Here is a 21,368-nt window from a genome sequence, read left to right as displayed (position 1 = left end):
ACTTTAGACGTATATTAGAATTTCATTCTAGACGAATTGTAGACCACATTTAGACGTCTAAGGTATGCGTTTAATAGACGTATATTATACGTCTTTTGCCCACTGGGTAGCAGATTAAAATATCCTTAGCTTGCATGAATAAGCCCAGTGGTCAACCAGGATAGTGTGAGATGTCAGTATTTCCAGTGTATCACTCCACTCAATGTGAACTCTGCTGTAGGCAGACTGGAATGTACACCAAGTGGAAAAGCATTTGTCTGACATGTCTCTTATTTTTGGAAAAAGAAGGCATGATCCTACTTCTCTGCTGGAGTAGGGACCATAATGATAAAATTAAGATGATTATTAGTTCCAATAAAACAGAACATATTCTACATTGATGGGTGTAAAGAAAGCAACAATGTGTTATATAGTATATTTCTTACTTTTGCAAATCATAGTTCAGATTCAAATAAACTTTTCCCATCCCTTATTTTAGATTAATCATTTGGCTTCCAAGTCATTATAAAAAGCTGGTGCACTTTAATGTAAAGATTTGGCATGATTTAGAGAAATGTAGGAGAATAAGTTGCAACTTCAGAACTTTGAATGTTCATTCAAAACAAACAAGAAAATGAAAAGTCGCCCCTTCATTTTAGGTATGAGTAGTTTCCAAAGTCAGATCACATTGCTATTAAAAACAAATTTGTAACTGGTGACCTTTACTGTATGTTGTTTATGATTGTCTTATGTTTTTAGTATGCATGTTTGCCTGATACTAGATTTTCACAGCAAAGTTCACACTCTTGTTACCTTGGGTTTTTAAATATAAAAATACCAAGATATGTAATCTTGGCAGAGAGTATGTGTCCCTTTCTATTTTTTGTCAAAGTGCATATTTTTACATTTAAGTGTAATGCACTAATTAACATTAAATCAGGAAAAGTCCAACATCAGTCCTTGCAACTGATTCAATTAGGACACACAATTTGGAAGATGTTTTATTAAGTAATTATTAATATAATTACAAAACCATCCAGTTTTACCAAAGACCTGCAATGGGATGGAATGGAAAGCTTAGTGTTTTAAGTGCCCATGTCCTAGAAATGAATTTGGGAAACCAAGGTAATAAGCATTTTTGGTTGACATGGAAGATTGTATCAGATAATTTAAAACAGGGTTGTCAGACCCAGTTCCAGGACGGCCTGGTATCCTCTGGTCATTTCTCCCCCCTGAGCTCTAATAGTGGCTACATATGTATAATACATAGTAGCTCTAATAATTTAACAACATTTAACTTTAATAACTTAATGCACTTTTTGAGTAATAAACTGTAAAAGTTTACAGTATTTTAGTCTGCATACTGTATGTCAAAGAAAGTAGGTTAATTGTTTAATTGACTACTCAAGTTGGAACAAAAACACCACGGATACCAGAGTCCCTAAGAAATTACCTTGAAATCACACCCCTGATTTCAAACTCTCATATTAACTTTTATAATCATGTGTGCTAAATATAACTTAGATATGAATTTGTCGTTTGGATGTGGTGCTGAGCAAGCAGTGCTGCAGATACTGTAGATGTTGACATTTTTGTTTTGGGTTACTGGAATATTGTTCACAGAGGACTACGTTAGAAGAGTGAACACGACTGTATATTTCAAAAGGAAAATCCTTGTTTTCATAAGATCATAAAATCATTATTGTGTGATTTTCTACATTTAGAAATGTTGCACATATGGGAACAGAATTTACAGTATGTAACATATCATAATTTGGAAGAAAGGTTATGTTAATTATATTCATTCTTTAATGGGAACTGCAATATTATTTTTTATATTTAGGGGTTAGAAGGAGTAAGTATTTGAAACAGTGCATTTGAAACAAAAAAAACAACCTCCAATTTAAATCACAAAATAGATGAAAGTTCAAGGTATGCCCAGCACCATATTGCTGTCACTCTCAGTGATTCAGAGCGAGGCAACAAAACTTCTGGTTGACATTGTAATTAAGCAAGCTTTGTGAATATTTCACCTTTAATCCAATAAAAATATTGCTCTCAACTTCAGGATGGTTTTGCTGACAAATACTACATACTTGTTAACTATGAATGCAGATCACTTTGGAACATTTCTGCAGTGAAATGTCTGTTGCACAACCTGTACATATTTGCCAATACATCACATTACATCAGTCAATTGGCAACAATTGAGCAGGAAGAGCCACTTCACAGAATTCTCACGAGGTCTCACTCTCACCTGTGGTAAAACCAGGGGTTTGGAACAACATGGTAACTATACACTACTTTCACAAAGTTAATGATTTTGTGCTTAATTCAGAATGCATAAAATGTTGGAATACTGTCAATAAATTCATTTTGTTACGGTGATATAATAACCAATGAGAGAAACTGGGACTGCAGGTCCCCTGTAAACAAAATAAAATAAATTATTGTATTTTTCACCATGGTGCTGTTGTGTATGTCTCCACTCTATGTAACACTGTCTAGAAACAGGAAAGACAGCAGGACTTGAAAGGGTAAGTAAAATATCAGCTTTTGGAAAAAACATCAGGCAGTAGTTGTACAACAAGAAGAGAGATCAATCCCAAGACTCACCAGGTTCACCATTTTTTGTGCCAGCCATGTTCAAAAGTCCAAAGTCCTAGCCGAGGTTCATTTGACATACTGTATGTATATACGAATGTATTGTTTCTTGTAGCAGTCCTAAACAAGTACAGGCATTGGGTAGTACTTAGACACACTGGTGCTGAAATAACATCATTGTGTGGAAAGTAGCTGGGCAGTCCATTACAGTAGCTGCCCATGAGAAGAAGGGTACTGTATCTGTTTATACTGATTGGACTCAGTTGTATGTATTGTACTACACTTTTGTATTCTTAATTTCTAGGAAACATGTTTTGAACTGTCTGCAGTTTGTGGCATAACTCTTTTACACCAACAACTATAAAGGTTTGCATAGATGTTTTATGTCCAAATTAATCAAGGTTGGGTGGCAAAGGTATTTTTATACACTTCACACCCTCCATTAAGTAAAGGATCAAAATCCCATGTACCCTAAATTTGACTTTGCTAGACCTTTTACAGGACTTCATGGTTTATGGAAAAGGTAATGGACATTTCTTTTTCTTTACAAAGCATTTATATGACATAGGGAAATGTCTTATCTCCTAATTTATATTTTTTACCCCTCTTTGGATGAAGATTATTTGAAAAATAAACTTATGACACAAATAGAATGCTGATTTTGTAGGTTTTACACCTCATGAACTCAGAAACATCCTGCATTTTCACTGTATTTCTTTTAACATTTCAATGCTGACATACATACTGCACCACTCAGCGAATGAGTAACCTCTGTAGGCACCCTTCTCAGAATCTCACCAGTGATAGTCTCAGAGAGGTTTGACTCATATGCACCAAAATGTAGGCTTGTCCTATTAACTCCAGGTCTTTTTTTATTCACCACAGCATTGGCAATGCAAACTACCGATGCAGAGCCCATCCATTAAACAAAGATGCCAAGTAATGTTTTCCTTTATGTCTACATGTTGTTTTCTTTGCTTAATTGTGATACAGATTCAGGCGTTTCCCAGATTTTAAATGCTTCTAGATATTTTTGTTTTTCTGTTCATTATACAACACTGACAGAGTGATAACCAGGATAAAATACCAAGACAGGTTTCAGGTGCTTAGTGTTAATTTTTCACTTACATCTGAAACCAATTATCTCTCTAAAATTATTTGTAATTTTATAAATACTGGGGTGAAGTGCATCACTCACATGCAATTAATTTGCTGATGATAGTATTTTGGAAAGGTATGAGACTTGTTCATTGATATTTGCTATGCATTGGATTTTGATCTAAGTATATGCAAGATGACATAGTGCATAATATTTGGTTATGGCACATTAGTGATCATACTTACAGATAGATATTCAAGGTATTCTATTTCACAGTTTTAACACTCTCCATATTTTGACTGAAATTACATAAAAATGTATCTATCAACTGCAGGCAAAATAAAAGCCAGGGTGTTATGGTAAGCTATTTCATGCTTACTGCATATTTTGAGAGACTGACTTTTTTTAAGAATTGCAAAATAAGAATTGTTAATACCTCATAATTATTTCCAAAGAACTGAAGTAATCCAAATGATTATTTGTTCATGACTATTTGTTGAATAACCACTTGGGTAAACCTTACTTAATGTAATGCAAGAGTAAAAATGTTAGTTTGACAATAATGCACCATCAACATACTTTAAATAAGTAACAGTGGGCTCAAGGATATGATGTAGCCAATGATTTAAGCAAAGAAATGTAATTTCTGAATTAATATTTATAATGCTTTTTAATATATAATGAACTGTTCTTTACTTTAATTTAAAACATAGGCTCATTTTTTCATATTTTCTCTCATTATTTTTTTAATCAAGTTTCCAGTAGAATGCTTTCTGTATCTTAATATAAGTCATAAAGTGCTGAAAAGGTTTGTTTCTCCATTTTTTCCCAAATTCCTAGTTTAAAAGCATGTGATGCAATATTATCTAGGGAGATGCTGTTTAGTTTGGATTGCTGAGTCATGTAGGAGGCAGCCTTATCTTTATTTAAGCAACACACTTTCGGTATGTATGGGTAAGAATATTGAAATGGAGCTTGGGGAAAATATGTCTGTGGTTTCCTTATGACATTGAGGATTATTTCATTTCGGGCCTTCTGCACCTACATATTTCACTTGATGTGCGCCTTTTGTGTCATTTGTGGATGCAAGACTGCTGTTCTGTGGTGCAGCAGCGATGAGAACAGGCCTCCTAGTTGCATGCTCTTTTAAAGTAATTCAGAGGGAATGCTGAATGCACATGGTGACTCAGCAAAGTACTGAGTCAAATCATTCAGAACAGAGTTTGCTCTTCTTCCCTGTTATTGAGATACAACTTCATCCAAGTGACTTAGCATGAATTCGCAGCATGTGCTGGAAAAATAAAATAAACAATTTTGTTGAACCACTCTTGAATATTTGTTTTATTCTATACAAGAATTGACAATCGAAAATGAATGCAATTCTACGAAGCATTTTTTAGCAAACACTTGGGTCATCTTCAGAGTAAAGAATAATGAGAAAGGTCTAATAAATGTCTCTGCAACTTACAGTGATATTCAGAACAGGGATCCTATCCACAAATAGTAAAAAAGCTTGACCTACATGATCCACCATGCCAGCAACACCACTAGCCAGTAGTTTAGACATTGCTTCACAAATTTAATTAATGAGGAACTTTGGTGTGGCAATATTGTGCAAACCCAGACTGAAACTTATCCAGTCCACTGGGGTAAACACTAATGTGAACATCTGGGTTAATTTTGCTTTCATTGAATACAAAATACATGTTAAAAAGTACAGTATCTGTGAAGGTGATTTTCAGTATTAATTGATGGATTACACTTCTAACATGCTGCATACAAATTTGGAGTCATGGGATATTAGAAAAATAAAAAATACTTTTAAATACTGATGCACTGAGGGTTGCAGGAAAGAGTTAGGGAGTTTCCACATCTTCACCTCCCTTAGCAGATAACTTCCTTTCTCCTGGACAGGAGGGAACATCACTCACTTCAGGGTGATTTAGATAGACAAGGAGAACACAACAGCTTAGGGCTGTGAAACCTTACAATATCAATGTCAATGTCAATACAGAAGTAAATGATACATGAAATATTTGAAAATAATGCCAATAAAGTTCTTTAAGCACATCTCTAACAATAAGAATTTAATTGTCTAAAACTAGTTTAATTTCAATTTCAATACATTTTAGACAAAAAGAAAATAGAATGTTTAGATTTCAGAAATCCTTTCAAACAATTCAGTATTAAGAACAATACATGTAAAATGCTGTAAAACATCTTAATAGACACAACAAAGTCCAGCACACCACTTTTTTTCTAAGAAACAACATCTTTATTAGTAAAATTATAGATGACATTTGTATATTTGCTCATGTGTGTGCATGAAATATGAAATTAAATCAAAGCAAAACCAGGTTATTCTGAAGATCTGTCAAAACTAATTATTGGTTGTGTAAGTGTATTGTTGACTTCAAGAATACTTCAAGTAATCATTTTAAAATAGTAAATGAACCTGCTACAGTAAACCAATAATATAACTGTTCAAATAAGTGGTGATGGTTATCTTCACAAAATAAATAAAATCAGAATAAGTATTTCAGGGGAGCTATTCCATTTGGAAAGGTTAGTCACAGCTTTCTTTTGCAAGAAGACAATGAACCCAAACACATTTCCAAGAAATTTCAAATTGTTTTCAACCTTCAATTAGTTTCACATGAAGCAAGATGCATGCTAAGATTAATGACTCATTTTTATGGTATATGAATGCATTTCTTGTATACAAATCTCAAATACTGAGTTATCGTTTGATGTATTGTCATATATTTGTAAACTACTGTTCATAAATAAACTTTGGACCACAAATGAACAGATAGAATACCACAGTTTCATTTTTCTCAAAGAGTGAAGAAATTAAATGAAGTTTCTGCAAAGAATCAGAGTGAATCAGACTGAAGAAGACCCACAAATATTGTTCCTATTTTCTTTGCATATTTTGTTTCCAAACCTAAGAGAAAATAACTATATGTTTAGAGAAACCAATATTTCTGCTTTGCAAATACATTATTTTTGCAGACAATACAAGCATGCTCCATCCCTAGCTGTACAGATTTACTTGTTCCTTGTTACAAGAGAACATCTTGGGTTGCTGTCTCACTAATTCCTTATCAGTACCTGCAATATACTGTGAGAAGAAAAGGAAGATACCTGTCACTAAAATTTAGGTGTGAAAATTGAAACTTTTGTTTTGATTTTGTTCAATTCTGAAACCTAAATCTTAGTGATTAATCACACCTAAATCTTAGATATTTTTCAAAAACGTTTTGTTTTGTATTTTGATGTTCATATTTTCCATGCTCACAGATGTAAATACATTTGTATGTTCTGCATTGCCTTCTTCTAGTCTTGATTTTGGAAATGGACTGATGATTTTAATTTGTGCAGGTGGATCAATTACTTTGTAATAATAACTCCAGGAACATTTGTGAACATTTGTGAACTATAAAGCCACACTTAGTTCCCAATCCCTGAAGTTGGAAAGACGAAAATGCATTGCATTCAATAATATGACAGACTATTATTGCAATTATTTACCCATTCAATAAGTAGCATTAAAGGAAGATTTCATATATTGGATTTTTTAAAATTATATCCATACATTCCAAAAAAGGCAAGTAATTTATTATAATTCTGGTGGTCACGCTACTATTAAGTGCCTTATTTTTAATTAACCATTGAAAATTTTATTTTTAATATCATCAGAATGTTAAATTCTGGGAAAGCAATATTCTCCATGTCAAAACATAATATTACTCTTCCTGTATTGATTATAGATAGCAGAATGTTAAAGGGACTACAAATGTTTGTTCAGCCTGTCATTCTTTAAGACATTCTTTAAAATTCTTACAGTAAATGCATAATTTCTGAACTGATCTAAGAGCAGCAATACATTTTTGTAATGTGGTGATCAAATTAGTTGAATATTTTTAATGAGCACTTACCAGTGCATCATAAAATCTTAACATAACATCTCTCAATCTGAATTATATACTTTTGACTATAGAGCCTAGCATTATGATTGTCTTTATAATGTGTATCCACATTGTCTACAAAATCTAAATGATATAATGATGTAGAAAACTAAAAGCATTTTTTCCAAGTAGCCTCTTCTTCAGGGTTTTCCATTTCGTATTTCCATGTTCCACGTATGTTTTTACTACTTGCATGCAAAACCTTTGCTTGTCTACATTAAACATAATCAACCAGGTGTTTTCCCAGTCTTGAATATTATCTAAATTGTTTTGAATTTGAATTTGAATTTTGTTTTGATGCATCTACAGTATCAGTGAATCCTCCTAATTTGTTATTTGAAAACTTGACAGAATCTAGATCACTATTCACTATATAAACTATAAAGGTACAGGGGTCCTACTACAAATCCCAGTGGTACTGGTGGTACGAATTACATCATCCCAATTTGAACATTTACCTGTACTCTCTATTTTTTATCATTCTTAATTTGAATGCAAACATTTCCTTCCTTAGCAACTGTAATTTGTGAAATAATGAGAGGAGCTTCATCCTAAGCCTTATGAAATTCTTAATATACCAAATTATCCATTGATAATGTTGCTTGTTTGAAGAACTCTAACAAGTCAGTTTACAACACCTACCTTTTCTACATCCAAACTGACTGTTCCCTTGGATGTTATTTCCATATAGGTGATCCTCTAAGTATTGTTCTGTTCTTGGCTGACACCATTCTCACAGGTTGTCCTATTTTACATAAGAACCTGAGAACAAAGGAGGCCAGTAGGCCCATATATTGTAGCTTGTTTGGTAAGTACTAGCTGAGTGATCCAAGGATCTCCTCCAGAATATTTTTTTAACAACATGGCTGTGTAGCTTGTTCCATACTTCCACAACACTCTGGGTAAAGAAATGCTTTCTAGTATCCATACTTAAAGTACTTCTTTGTAAATGTTTAGTTCTTCCACTCCTATTTAAATGTAAAAATATTGGAGTTTGAAAAAATACTGTAAATAACAATAAATTAAATCAGAACTAGTTTCTCATACTACATCAGAAGAGACAGATCATAAAGACAAGAATTGGTGTTGTTGGAAATGTTAGTTATGTGTGGCAGCCCAGTAGAGGTGAAAGGAGACACTTTAATTTACACCAATCAATTGCACTTTAAGCACAAGAAAGGGAAGTTTTCTCCTACAGTAAGTTTCAGGTAAGGTTGTAAGGCGTACAAAACATTTCCTTTGATTTAAATCAAATGTACATCTGTCAGCATAACATCATCCTCTTTAACTGGAACAAAAATAAGTAGTTCTGATGGTTGAATCATGCTTCAGCAGTACACATACAAGTGAATGTCAACAAGTAACTGGCGAAGAATTTAGCTCAGAATACTGATATTAAAAAAGGCAATTGTATTATCTTCAATACAATTGTATGCTTAATATAATTATAACATTTTATTAATGTAGCATTTTCTCTATAACAGCAAACATCCTATTAATGTGTCAGTCTGGTGTTTTTTTTGGATCTTTGTTGTGGTTTCTCACAACAGACCAACATTACCTATATAAACCTCTGTACACACCTCTGCAGATGAATTTCAAATAATTAAATTGACCAACTTAGTCACAGCATAGAATAATCTTTAAAAGTCTGGGATATATTGTGTAAATTTTTACATTCAAATGCAAGATTCAAAAGGCTTTATAATTTCACACAGTCCACTGTAAAATGTGAGGAATGGTCCCATAATTAAAAGTATTAACTAAATTGGCTCATCTAATATCAGTATAGAGCAAAAAAATATGTAGACTGATGAACAAAAGGTGCTGCCTGTTTCCCATTTCATGCATCTTTAAGCAGCATTCAAATATGACTTAAGAGCTTAAACAACATGTATGCCATAATTAGATTAAACAGTTAAATAAGTCAAAGACGTTCAACATTGGTAATCACGTTAAATAGTCAAATTTAATTTCTGAGGCTCTGAATCCCACTTTCTTTAGGAATGCATTATGCTCTGGGATGTCAGAGTAAATTAAATTTTCCCTTGCACACTAAAGCATCAATTTCCTTATGGTAATTATCTGCTGGGATGGATGTATCACCGGCAAGGAGTCAGGCATGCTTGACATTTACCCTCTTTATAGAAAAATGATTACAAAAAATTAAGATGATTGAGTAAAATTAAATGTACGTGTGGTAAGCTGCATTGAAAACTCTCAAAGATCATTTGCAAATCAACTATTGTGTTAGTGTATCTGCTTTAAATGAAAGATTCACTAATGGGATGCAGTCCATTTCAAAGAATAGAGATTACAGACATAAGATGGAGAAAAATGATTTTGTGTATTAGCTTCAAAGAATGCTTAATTGTACACTGAAAAAGCTCATTAAAATTATATACAATATTAATGTCAGGTCATGTTAGAATATACTTTCATGAGGTTTCCCTCAAGTTTGTAGCTTTCAAGAAGCTTGTCTATCTGGTTTTTAAAATGTGTTTTCCAGTAGCAAAATCACTCTGAAAAAGACAAGGACAGTTTGGAAACTGCATTGTTTTGGCAATACATGAATAGTACAATGAAAGAGGCAAAGTTTCCCTATCAATCAATAACTTAACTGGAATCTAGGAAGCCCAACTTTGTCTTATTCGACAGTTACACACCTCCTCTGCAGCTCTTGTGTTCCAGGTTCCTGTTCTCTGGTGAATTCAAAAGAGGATGGTCTGTTCTCACAGTATTTAAGAAGGCCACGTCTTACATGGATTTGTTTTGATTCCATTTGATTTAATTAAATTGAATGGATTTGAATTAATTTAGCTCCCGGTAAGAAATGATGAACAGTATCTACTGTATGAGCCAAGCACAGAAGCAGAAATGCTTTCTCACTTTTGCAGCACTAGATGAAAATAAGTATTTAAATATCTTTGATTCATCTCCTTAAATGCATAGATAAGTTTCACAGTAATATAGCAACTAATTTTATGTATGAGTTCTTCTGAGTCCACTTTGTTAAATGGAAAAAAACTCCTACTCAAGTAGTCAGAACCATACTTGCAATAAAGTTTTGAATTTGGTCTTGTTATGTGATGGAATGACAGTGGTGGTGGGGTGTGAGGGTTGGCCCCTCCATTTCAGTCTTTTCTACCAGTAAAACTGTACATTAATTACTGTAAATGAGCCAGCAGATTTCAGTTTTGGGTTTTCAGTGAATTGTCCTCAGCTTCTAACATTGGATTGCAGTGATCACGCACAACCTTTTCTACAGTATATTAAAGGAATTCCATTTTTATTTCAGTTCTTGAATAAGCCAAAAATGAAACTAAGAGATTTTTTACAGTGCAGCAGTCAAAATGCATGGCTTGCAACAATTGTAATACAAAATTGAGCATGAAGTCTTCAACTGCTGTTTATTTCTGTGGTCAGATAAATCAACATAGTAATCTATTAGAAGATATATTGTCCAGCCAACACCTGGGAAATGAAAGGGCTGTGACAAAAAACATCAATTTTACAAACCATCATATTAATAAGTATTCATTTAATTATTTTATAACAGTATAACCTAAACATTTAAAATAATTTAGGAAAAAAAGGAGTGTTTCTATGTTATATTATATCATTGGAAGAATCATTATTAATCAACACATAAGATGAATAGCTATTTATAGATATGAGGTATTCAAATTATTTTGCAACTCAGATACAATATATGGGAATAAAACATTTCTCGACTGTTTCTCAGGGCAATCAGTCATCGTTTCAATACACTTAACCCAGTTATTCTTCAAACAACCAATTCCCTGGTAATATATCTGTTCTCACAGCTCCATTAAAACCAAACCATTTCAAGACCAATCGTGTAACATGTCGGTCTCCTGAGTGGTTCAATCACATGGTGCAGAGCACATGGATACTGGAACAAATATTAGTCACTCCAGGCTAAGTGTGGGCCGTAGAGTGGATGATTCAACTGTTCAAACCTACACGGACAAAGAAACAGCCTGTGCAGCTTTAGCCTTGCAAACCATAAATTGATGCATTTTACTTTCATATAACTTTATGCAAAAGAACCCACTAGGTTATGGCACTATTGACCAGTGATTAAAGTTCATTGTGGCATGAAATTGATTAGCAATACCCTTTTGATTCCCAGAAGATGCTTACAACAGTTATACTGACAGATAACAGACTATAGTGTTGCACTCCTATGGGAAAGGTAAATGTCAGCAGCTTCCATTGCATTCATACAGTCTTGATCTCAGGGTGTGAGGAGTAAAACCCATGTCTCAATAGTAGTGAGACACTGCATACTATTTGATACCAGCATTGAAAAATGCCAGGAATTCTTTGTTGGAGTCCACACTAATCATACAGTATCTTACTTGAAGAACCTTTTAATAGTATATTTACAGTTTAAATCAGAGATCATCTTGCTTTCTATGAGAGATTTTGGGATCGGCATTGGACGGTCATGAACACCTGGGAACATTTTCAGTTGCTTCTCTACCGTGGTTAATCTACTTTACCTATACAAGAAAATCTTCTATAAAGTGCTTCCCATTACATCCTTTCTTGCCCAAACATCTGGGGAACCTTCATTAATCAGATTAAAAATTCCACTATTTAATGACTCAGGAAATGGAAGAGCTGCATTACTCATCAAAAGATGGTGATACAAATATGAAACTAGGTATGGATTATAAATCTATACAGTACAAAGCTTTTAATATGCATATGAACAGCATATATGTAATGCTCCCTTGACCGCCCTCGGCAACCATCCACACCAGGCACTTTCCCTTGCAACAGAGCTCACTGTATCACCTGCAAGTACACATCTAACATCACACTCATTCAAGGCCCCTCAGGACAATTCCGGATCACTCAGATGACATCTTGTACCTCCAGCAACCTTATTTACTGTATCTGTTGCAATAAATGGCCAGCCATCTACATTGGGGAAACAGGAAGGAGACTCGGAGACCGCTTCAGAGAACATGTTAGGGTTGTGCAGATTAAAGATTTCTCCAAGCCTATTGTTTCTTATTCCACCTCTGATGGATATGATCACACTAATCTCTCTGGCTGTGTTCTCAAAGACAGTTTTCCTTACTCCTACATCAGAAAGACTACAGAAACTAAAATTATCCTACAGCAAGGATAACGCCTTTCCCCTTCTCTCAACGACAGACTAATTTTCTTCTTAATTCTCTCTATTCATTGTAGGTTTCATTTCACACCTCTCTTCACCTATCCTGACTTCACACCACCTGATTGGCCACTCTGTCTATCCCCTGCTTCTGCCTCCTGCCCCTCCTCTCTCCAGCTTTTGTTTTCCCACTACATTACTTTTGCTTACTGCCCTGTCTTTCTTGCACCTGAAGAAGGCTCCATGGCCAAAACGTTGTGTTTTCTTTCTTTTCTTTTCAGCATGGAATAAACCTATTACTTGTTCCTTTGCAGCCTACGCATGCTGACGCAGCTACCCACCTGAACTACTATATGTAATGCTGACACACACTGTATGTCTCATAGCAACATATGTCAGTTAAAATTATTTTCAATGCAGCCTCAGGTTTTCTTATAATAGGTTTTGTGACTGAGTAGATGAAATGACCTACTTGAAATTTGACAATAGGTTGTCAGTGAAATTTAAGATTATAAATAAAAATATTAGAATTTTAAGTTTTACCAATCTTAATATGGAAAGTATTTGCATATTAAGATTCCAATTGAAAATGATAGATTGGACCAATAGAAATAATGTGTCAGACCTTTCCCACTAAAACTGAAATTTCAACTTAGCCAACTAAGATCAATGACTAATGGCATCAATTCCATTTGTCAGAAAAATGTATTTGAGTCAGTTTGGAATTTCCACCTGGCACATTTAGGTAAGTCACAGTATTGGCTTAAAATGCACAATTAGCAGGTTTTACTTCATGAAACCAATAGTGTTCTTTTTTTCTGAACCAGTTGTTATTAGTGATATTGAAACTAAGAACACACAAAAGTTCTGGGACCCTTCTGCAGTTTACTGTATAAAATATAATAGATAGACAAGACTCTTAGATTTAAATTAAGATATACTTTAGATCTTGTCTGTAAGGACACTTTCAAAGAGAGGCTATTTTCTCATGATATGCATATAGAGAAAAGCTTTAAAGAAAGCTATTTGTCACCACGACAAAGTTAAGAGCTGCAGCTTGAGGTGATGTTTCCAAAACCTCCTCTCAAAACTCATTTTAACTTGTCAGACATAAGTTCAAATTGGGGGGAAGTTCTTGAAATTAAATTTTAATGAAGTTAAGGACAAGGTGATTTTCTCCTCCCTTTTCTTTGTCTTCCAGTCAAGTGTGGTCAAGGGAATAGCATTTTCGAATCAGTTTTGGATAATTGGAAGCTTATATTAATCACAAAAATATCAGGACAACTCAAGCAAATACACAGACAATACTGGCTACCCTTTGAGGTAGCCCCTGATGGTGCATCATTTGTCTGATCTGGGACAAACCCAAAAAAAGACACAGGCACAAGGAGATGCCATTGCTTTCCTTGTTTTCTCCCCATTAAAATAAAGCAAGGGAACAGACTATGGAGAAGAAGCAGCAAATTCAGAAGCAATACAATATTAATTTTTAAATGCAGATTTATGCATCTCTTCCTTGCTGAGTTTTTTATTCATTAAGTGTAAATTTTTTAAATGCGAACCCATAATGCCTAATAAATATAATTTTCTTATGCATTACATTGCTCAATTTAATAATAATAATAACTTAATCATAATTGTTATTGGTATAATATGGTGTCGACCCTGCCACAAGTGTGGCTTACCACCACAAGATAAGAAACAAGACATGACGGAGGCAAATTTAAATTCAAAGGCAAAAGTATGGAATATTGGAGACGACTCCAACCTGCCAAAAATGTATTTGAATGACATATGAAATAATGTAATTTAATAACTGTAATAATAGTTGATTGAAATGAAAATTGAGCTTTTAGGACATGCTCATCAGTGTTGTGTTTGGGGTAAAAATTATGAAGCTCATATTGAGATAGCATGTGCGCCGCAAAATATTGTGAGAATTATATCATTTTGCATCCTTGAGTCAGTGTCAAGAAATCCTGAACTCCAACATATCTAGGGAGATTTTGGGCGAGTCCTGCTTTGTCTGCTATGAAGCAAAAGCAGACATCCCCATCCAGGGTGTCTCCTACCGTGCAACTGCAGCTTGCTGGGGTTGGCTCTGGCTCCTCAGCAACCCAGTGAAGGATAAAATGCTTAAAAAATGGATAGAAGATGTAGCATAGAACTATATGAATTAATAACATAAGAACAATGAGAGGATTCAATTCATGGTTGTTAATTGAAAGAAACCAGGGTATCAGCTTCATCAACTTGTCTGGGAAACTTTTTCCATACTTCCACAGCACTTAGCAATGGACAATTATAAATCACATATACAGTATCTCCAATGCAAGTTATAAGCATTGTGATTTTGTAATTATTTGTGAACCACAAGGATCTGTATCTGTAAGATCTCTGGTCTTCCTAATTTATATAAATGATTTTGATTCTAATATTATTCTGAAACTAGTTAAACGTTGCAGATTTTACCAAAACAGGAAGATTAGCAATTGCTGTAGAAGGTGCAAAGGAAATAGTCTAAAAAGACATACTTCAAGTGTGCATGAACATCTGGCAGATGATATGTACAGAGTATTGCACGCATATACCTACAGTAAGTAAAACATAAGCTACTGTACAAAAGTAACATGGAAAACATTGATCTTAAAATTAAGATCTAGGTGTTTATTTTGACATTATTTTTATCTTCCACATATTATGAGGAAGCAAAAAGAGAAGACAAAGAGAGCTATATGATATATATTTAAAAGAGATAAATTCAAACAAAAAAATTGCTAAGTTAAAATTGTACACTGCACTAGTAAGATCTATTATGTAACATTTTGGACGCCATTGTGGACAACATTGCTGCTCTGGAATCAGTTCAGAAAAGGGCAACCAGATGTTTTACTGGAATATTCTACACTGCCATGCTAAAATAATTGAACCTTTATAGATTAGAGGACATCAGTGGAAGTTACTGAGAAGTACAATTAAAACTGAGACCAGGAAACATTTTATTACATAAACAATTGGGGGAATCTGGAATTTTATTTGGCTTCTTTCAAACAAAACAGCTTGATGAAACCTTCAGCTCAATTAGCTAAAAGCAACCAGACAAATGGGATGAATGGCCTTCTTCTCTCATTTGTAATCTTTCTTATGATCTCACTGTATGTATGGTGGTTTTTTGTAACATAACTAATGTAAAGGTTTGATTTGACAGTATATCCACAAGCTGCAGATTGGCAGCAAGAAAAAAAACCAGCATATGTTCCATCTAGTCTTTTCCAAGTTTTATTATTTGAAGTTGACATATTTGAGTGATTTATTTCTGGATTTATACAGGATCACAATATACGTACTGTCTATACAGATTTGATCTGATAATCAGGATTTTTATTTTACTGTTATATTATGTTTATAGACTTGTTACGTACGCAACTCATAACATACAGTATGCTTAAGGTTAATTTATTTTACTGACATCTGACAATCTGAATCTGAAATCTGAATTCTAAAATAGAATCTGCCTCAATTTACAAATCTCGCTGTCCCTGAGAATGGGGCATTAGCAACTTGAGGTATTAGAACGTAAAGATGTAATATGCATTATTCCAAATTAGAAAGCCTTGAGAACGTACCTTGAAGTTAGTTTTTTTTTAAACCTGGACTGCTATCATTGCAGGTTTTCTAAAAATTTGTACTGTATATAATGTCTTTACACCAGATCAGTGGTGAAATAAATTAAACATCATTTGCTACTTACAATACATTCATCCGTCTATTGGATTTGAAAAACAACATTAAGGAAAAATAATAAGCGACCAGATATGCGGTCACATTACATAACACTGTTTGTCAATCAATGTACCTCATGTCAAACGTTATCTGACATCCATTAATTTCCAGGTAGGATTGGCTTGCTTAAACATTACAGTACTGTATGTTTTCTGTTAATGAAATCACACTTTCATGGACTTTTCTATTAAAAAACAACTTGATGTCTTACATCGGCCCCAATGCTTCACTAATTTCAGTATAAACCAATGTCTTTACCTTCATTTGTATGATGCTAGGTTTAATGTTTTCAATTATCCAAAAAATGTATTCATGGTAACTTTTTGAGAACCAGGGTGATTCTTCTGATACTTGCCCCAACCAAAAGTGAAAGAAGTAAACAAATGTAACCCCATTTGATATTGGTTTGGCCCAGGAGACAAGTGCCCACCCTGAAAAAGGTTGGACAAGGTGAAGATGCTGCATTTAAGGTAGACATATAATCCAGGACTGCCCATATGGAATTCAGTGGGAAATTGAATTGAAAAGAGGAGTTGGAAACACATTGTATTTTCAGACTGGATGATTCAATTGACAAAGACCAAATTATGGAAAATGTTGCAATCCCATTGCTTTTTGTATTTTTGTCAATATTACACTAGAAACAGGAAATGATCCCAACTAATATAAAGAAGCTTTATAAAAACATATCAAGCCAAAAGTGAAAGTATGAGTCATATTGTCAAAAACCAAGTCAGAGCCTATCACAAACAGACAGAAGTGAATTTTCTGTTATCTGCTGTACTGACCAGTGTTGAACAGTGCTAAAAGAAAACCTGACTGATCAAGTTAAAAGAAGTATGAAAAAGTTTGTATTAATTGTAAGGATTAAGGTTTTTTTTAATGTACTTACTGTATACTATAATTAGCACTTAGCTAAGAAAAACATAATTACCACAGTGTTTAGATTGTATGTTCTCTCTAATCCAACATAGTCAATAAAAATATTTCCAATGTAATGGAAACTACTTTGGAGGATTAAATAAACATGCTCTATGTGGTAACCAATAAGTTTTATAAACACTAGGCAACACTTTGAGTTACATAGGAAAGTCACCCAAAGCACTGCCACAGCGCTTGTATAGAATGCCATTTTGTTTTAATTCCTGCTTCTGATGGAGTGGGCTTTACTCCTGCACGGCTCTGTACTCCATTCTTCAAATAAAACGTAATATCCACTAACACTGCAAGATGCTACAGGCCAGTGGCTTTGCAATTTTCATCAACATGCCTTCAGTTATTTTAAATCAAGAGTCTCTTTTGCTATTATTTTCTGGTGGAATATTTACATGAAATTAAATCAAACACTGTGACTGCCAATACAATAGGTGCTGACTGGAAATTTAAACTTTAGGGAAATTAAAATGCAATGCCTGCCTCAAATTGAGCAAAGAAAGAATCATAAATAGTCTGCAGCACAAAGGGGATATTTATTCTAGTCTGTGTTAAGGAAAGAGGTCTTAGAAAATGATCTGATTTCTCTATGGGTCACTTTTGTATAAATGTTACCACCACAGAACAAAATCAACAGGTGTGTATTCTCTGTTTGACTGAAGGACATTACTCACAGACTTCAGTTATTTTATTTGGAAATACATTCAAAATGTCTTCTAAATGTAATCCTGCATATTACTTAGAAAAACAGCTAAACTATTTTAAGGTTGTGTTTTGAAAGGAGCCAGGGTATCGGCTTCAACCATATGGCTGTATTGCTTGATTTGTAGTCCCACTACCCTTTAATTACAATAGGTCAATTCATTATGGTGACTCTTATCAACAGGTCTGATCAGCATAGGGACTGTTATGAAAAGAGCAGGCTTGTAACATGTGGCAATACTATTATAAGAAATATAAATGTTCAATGTGATTCAATTTTAGTTTGAATTTCACAGCTTGCCAAAATCTCATCTTGAAATAAAGCCATTCTTACACGAGCAACATGTCTTGCTGGAATGTTGTCACATCAGGATGAGCCTGCAGAAATGGAAGCAGATGAGCTCTCATGGCCTGCACTATGCAGTCTGGTTGGCATTATTCAGTAAGCTCTGTAAAGTGTGGGCAGTCTTGGTGTGACCATCACACATCCAACTTTCAACAACATTCCAGTGCCACAAAGTCCACCGGACTTGAGAGGTCCACTTGAGAGGGGGCACATACCCTGAATTTATCTTTATTTTCACCATTGATAGAGCTTGACATCCAACAGATTAAAACACCTCATTACTTCTATCCAATAACGACACCCAAGAATTAAATGTGTTTGAGGAATGTTTACAAAATGCTTAGGTAAAGTGAGACCTGTTTGTCTGAAGTCCAGACACCTGGCCACAAAATAGATGGCTAGAATATAGCAATATACAGACATTTAATGACATTTAAATATACATATTTTTAGAGATTGCTTGTAGGAAAAATCCATTTAAGGTAAACTTTTTGACATTATGCCTTCTTCCTGGTTAATTAGTCTATTAATCTACCGATGGTATAGCTCCACAGGTTGACCAGACAATAGCATAAAATAAAATAAAGGTTTTCTCCAAATATCTCCAAGTACAAATATGTATAATGGAATATATGTTGGCACTACCTCTGGGATTGCCAAAATCCTTATTTTGGCAAATTGGGATTTGTTTTTACCAACTACCACATCACAGAATGTAATCGAATCAAGATGAGCAATGGATGAGAGAATGCTTATCAAGAGCAGAATTGATACTGGTTTCCCCAAGGGTGTATATTGTCTCCCTAACTCTTTATTATGTATACAAATGATTGTTATTACTACACAAGACACATTATTAAATTTGCAGATTTGTTATTTTAGTTTGTTGCAAGCAGATGAGTGGGGCCATCGGCCAGTTGTAGATGAGTTTGCCACATGCTGTGAACAAAACTAATTAAAGTTAAATGTCTTTAAGTTCAAAGACATGTGAATTGATTTGAGGAACAACCCTCAGACTACCACTCAACAAATGGTAGATAAATATCTAAATACATACATATATATATTAAAAAAATATGTAGGATTTTCTGGACTGGAAGTTAATTTTTTAGGCAAATGGTGATTCTATTTTTTAAATAAAGGTCAACAACATCTATTTTCCTTAAGGAAGCTCAAACATTTTAAGGTTGATTGTGTTTTATCAGTCTTTTATTGAATCTGCTTCAATTTCTGACCTGATCTTGTGGCTTGAGAACATGAATCTGAGTAGTAAGAACAAACTGGGGAGTATTGTCACACTATGTCAGAAAGTCATTGGTGCTGTCTTTTGGCCCTATCCCACGATTAACAGTAACATATCTTGAGTAAAGGATATTCCATTTAGATTTCCCAATCTAAAAACAAACATGTTTAAGTTCTTACTTAGACCTGTGGCCATAACCTTGCTCAACAGATTATTCTTTTGTGCATGTGTATATTATTTATTTGTGTGTTTTCATCGTTTCTGCTGCCTCCTGGGGATAATAAAGACACCTTTTCTGTCTGATGGTGCTAATACAGTAAAATGGGGAAATAAAGGCAAATTGAAGTGTCTAATCATAAAGCCATTGTTGATTACTGTCATAAGGGAGGAGTCTATGGACTTGGGGTCATAGGTTGAAAAAAACAGAAGAATGGCTGTTCAGAAACACAGTGAGTGAAAAATACAGAGTGGGGTAGTAATTTAGAAAATCTGAACAGGGTTGAGAGGTGAACCAATAGTCATTTGGGGGAATGTGAGGTGGAGTGGGCTGGGGAAAGGCTCCAGGGGCTATATGTGCTGAGCCTGAGCTTGATAAGACTAACAAGATGAGATGGACAAGATGATTGCACCTTGCTTTATTTGTTCCCAAAGTGACAGTGGGGGCCCGGAGGCGGAACAACTATCATGGTGTTAGGAGGTTTAGGGAGATGTCCATAAAGAAGGAGAAGTCCTAAGTGAGAGCAACTGTGGAGGAAGTAAATGAATGGATCTGATCACAGTTTTAAGTAAGGCAGGGAAACTGACCTGGTGGTAAAGCCAGTTGAGAGTGAGAAGCAGGTGACTGGGGTGGTGAGATGGTTCAAGGAGAAGATATACTGGCAGGAAACTCTTGCTCGAGTCTGAAAAGGAAAATCATCAAAACAGCATATGAAGATCCATGGCAGAAAGGGAAGTGATTCTGGAAGACATTGCATTATAGATGCTTCATGTGTGATATGAATGTGTAAAGAGAGGCTTTCTGTTCTTATGGTCTTTATAGTTTGTGAGCAATAGGGTTAGAATGATGAATTGGGACATCTGAAAGTGACTTGTCTGATGTCATCCTCACACAATTTTGTTAAGAACCCTTCTGAGTTACAATTACCAAAAACAATCAGTATTTAAAATTTGATTACTTGCCTTAAAGCATGCGTGGAGTGATACAGTAAGCATCAAAACTCTCTATGGGTCTATTTTACTTAGATTTCAGTTTATATCATTAAAATGTGTCAGCAATACAGCGAATACAAAAATAGTATTTTTGAAAAAATACAAAGTTCAGCAGAACTTGCTTTACTTATGCAAAAACAGAATTATTATAATGAATTCCTCTGTAACCATTCTGTTATTGATCTTACTGTTGTTTTGCTTAATATTACTTTAATGCTGAACAGTCACACAATGCTGCTGTTTGATTTGCTTGGATGAGTCAAACTCCTGTAAAATGTGACTCAAAGTGTGAGATACAAGATTTTCAGAAAAAGTTGTTGCTGTTAATTGGAAGAGGTTGTTATTGA

The 21,368-nt window shown here is 34.4% G+C and overlaps 1 protein-coding gene across 1 annotated transcript in view; it reads right to left on the bottom strand.

Annotated features, from left to right (window-relative positions):
* Positions 1-20,754, bottom strand: part of ikzf1 (IKAROS family zinc finger 1 (Ikaros)) — a 67,876-nt gene extending 47,122 nt beyond the window's left edge. Inside the window, exon 1 of the mRNA XM_069195024.1 lies at positions 20,617-20,754. The gene's annotated coding sequence lies outside the window, so the exon portion shown is untranslated. The remainder of the gene's footprint in view (positions 1-20,616) is intronic.
* Positions 20,755-21,368: the final 614 nt, after the last annotated feature.

This window comes from Lepisosteus oculatus, chromosome 10 (assembly GCF_040954835.1).
Source record: "Lepisosteus oculatus isolate fLepOcu1 chromosome 10, fLepOcu1.hap2, whole genome shotgun sequence".
NCBI classification, from domain to species: Eukaryota; Metazoa; Chordata; class Actinopteri; order Semionotiformes; family Lepisosteidae; genus Lepisosteus; species Lepisosteus oculatus.
The sequence above is the reverse complement of the archived record's forward strand: the minus strand, read 5'-3'. Positions and strand labels throughout refer to the sequence as shown.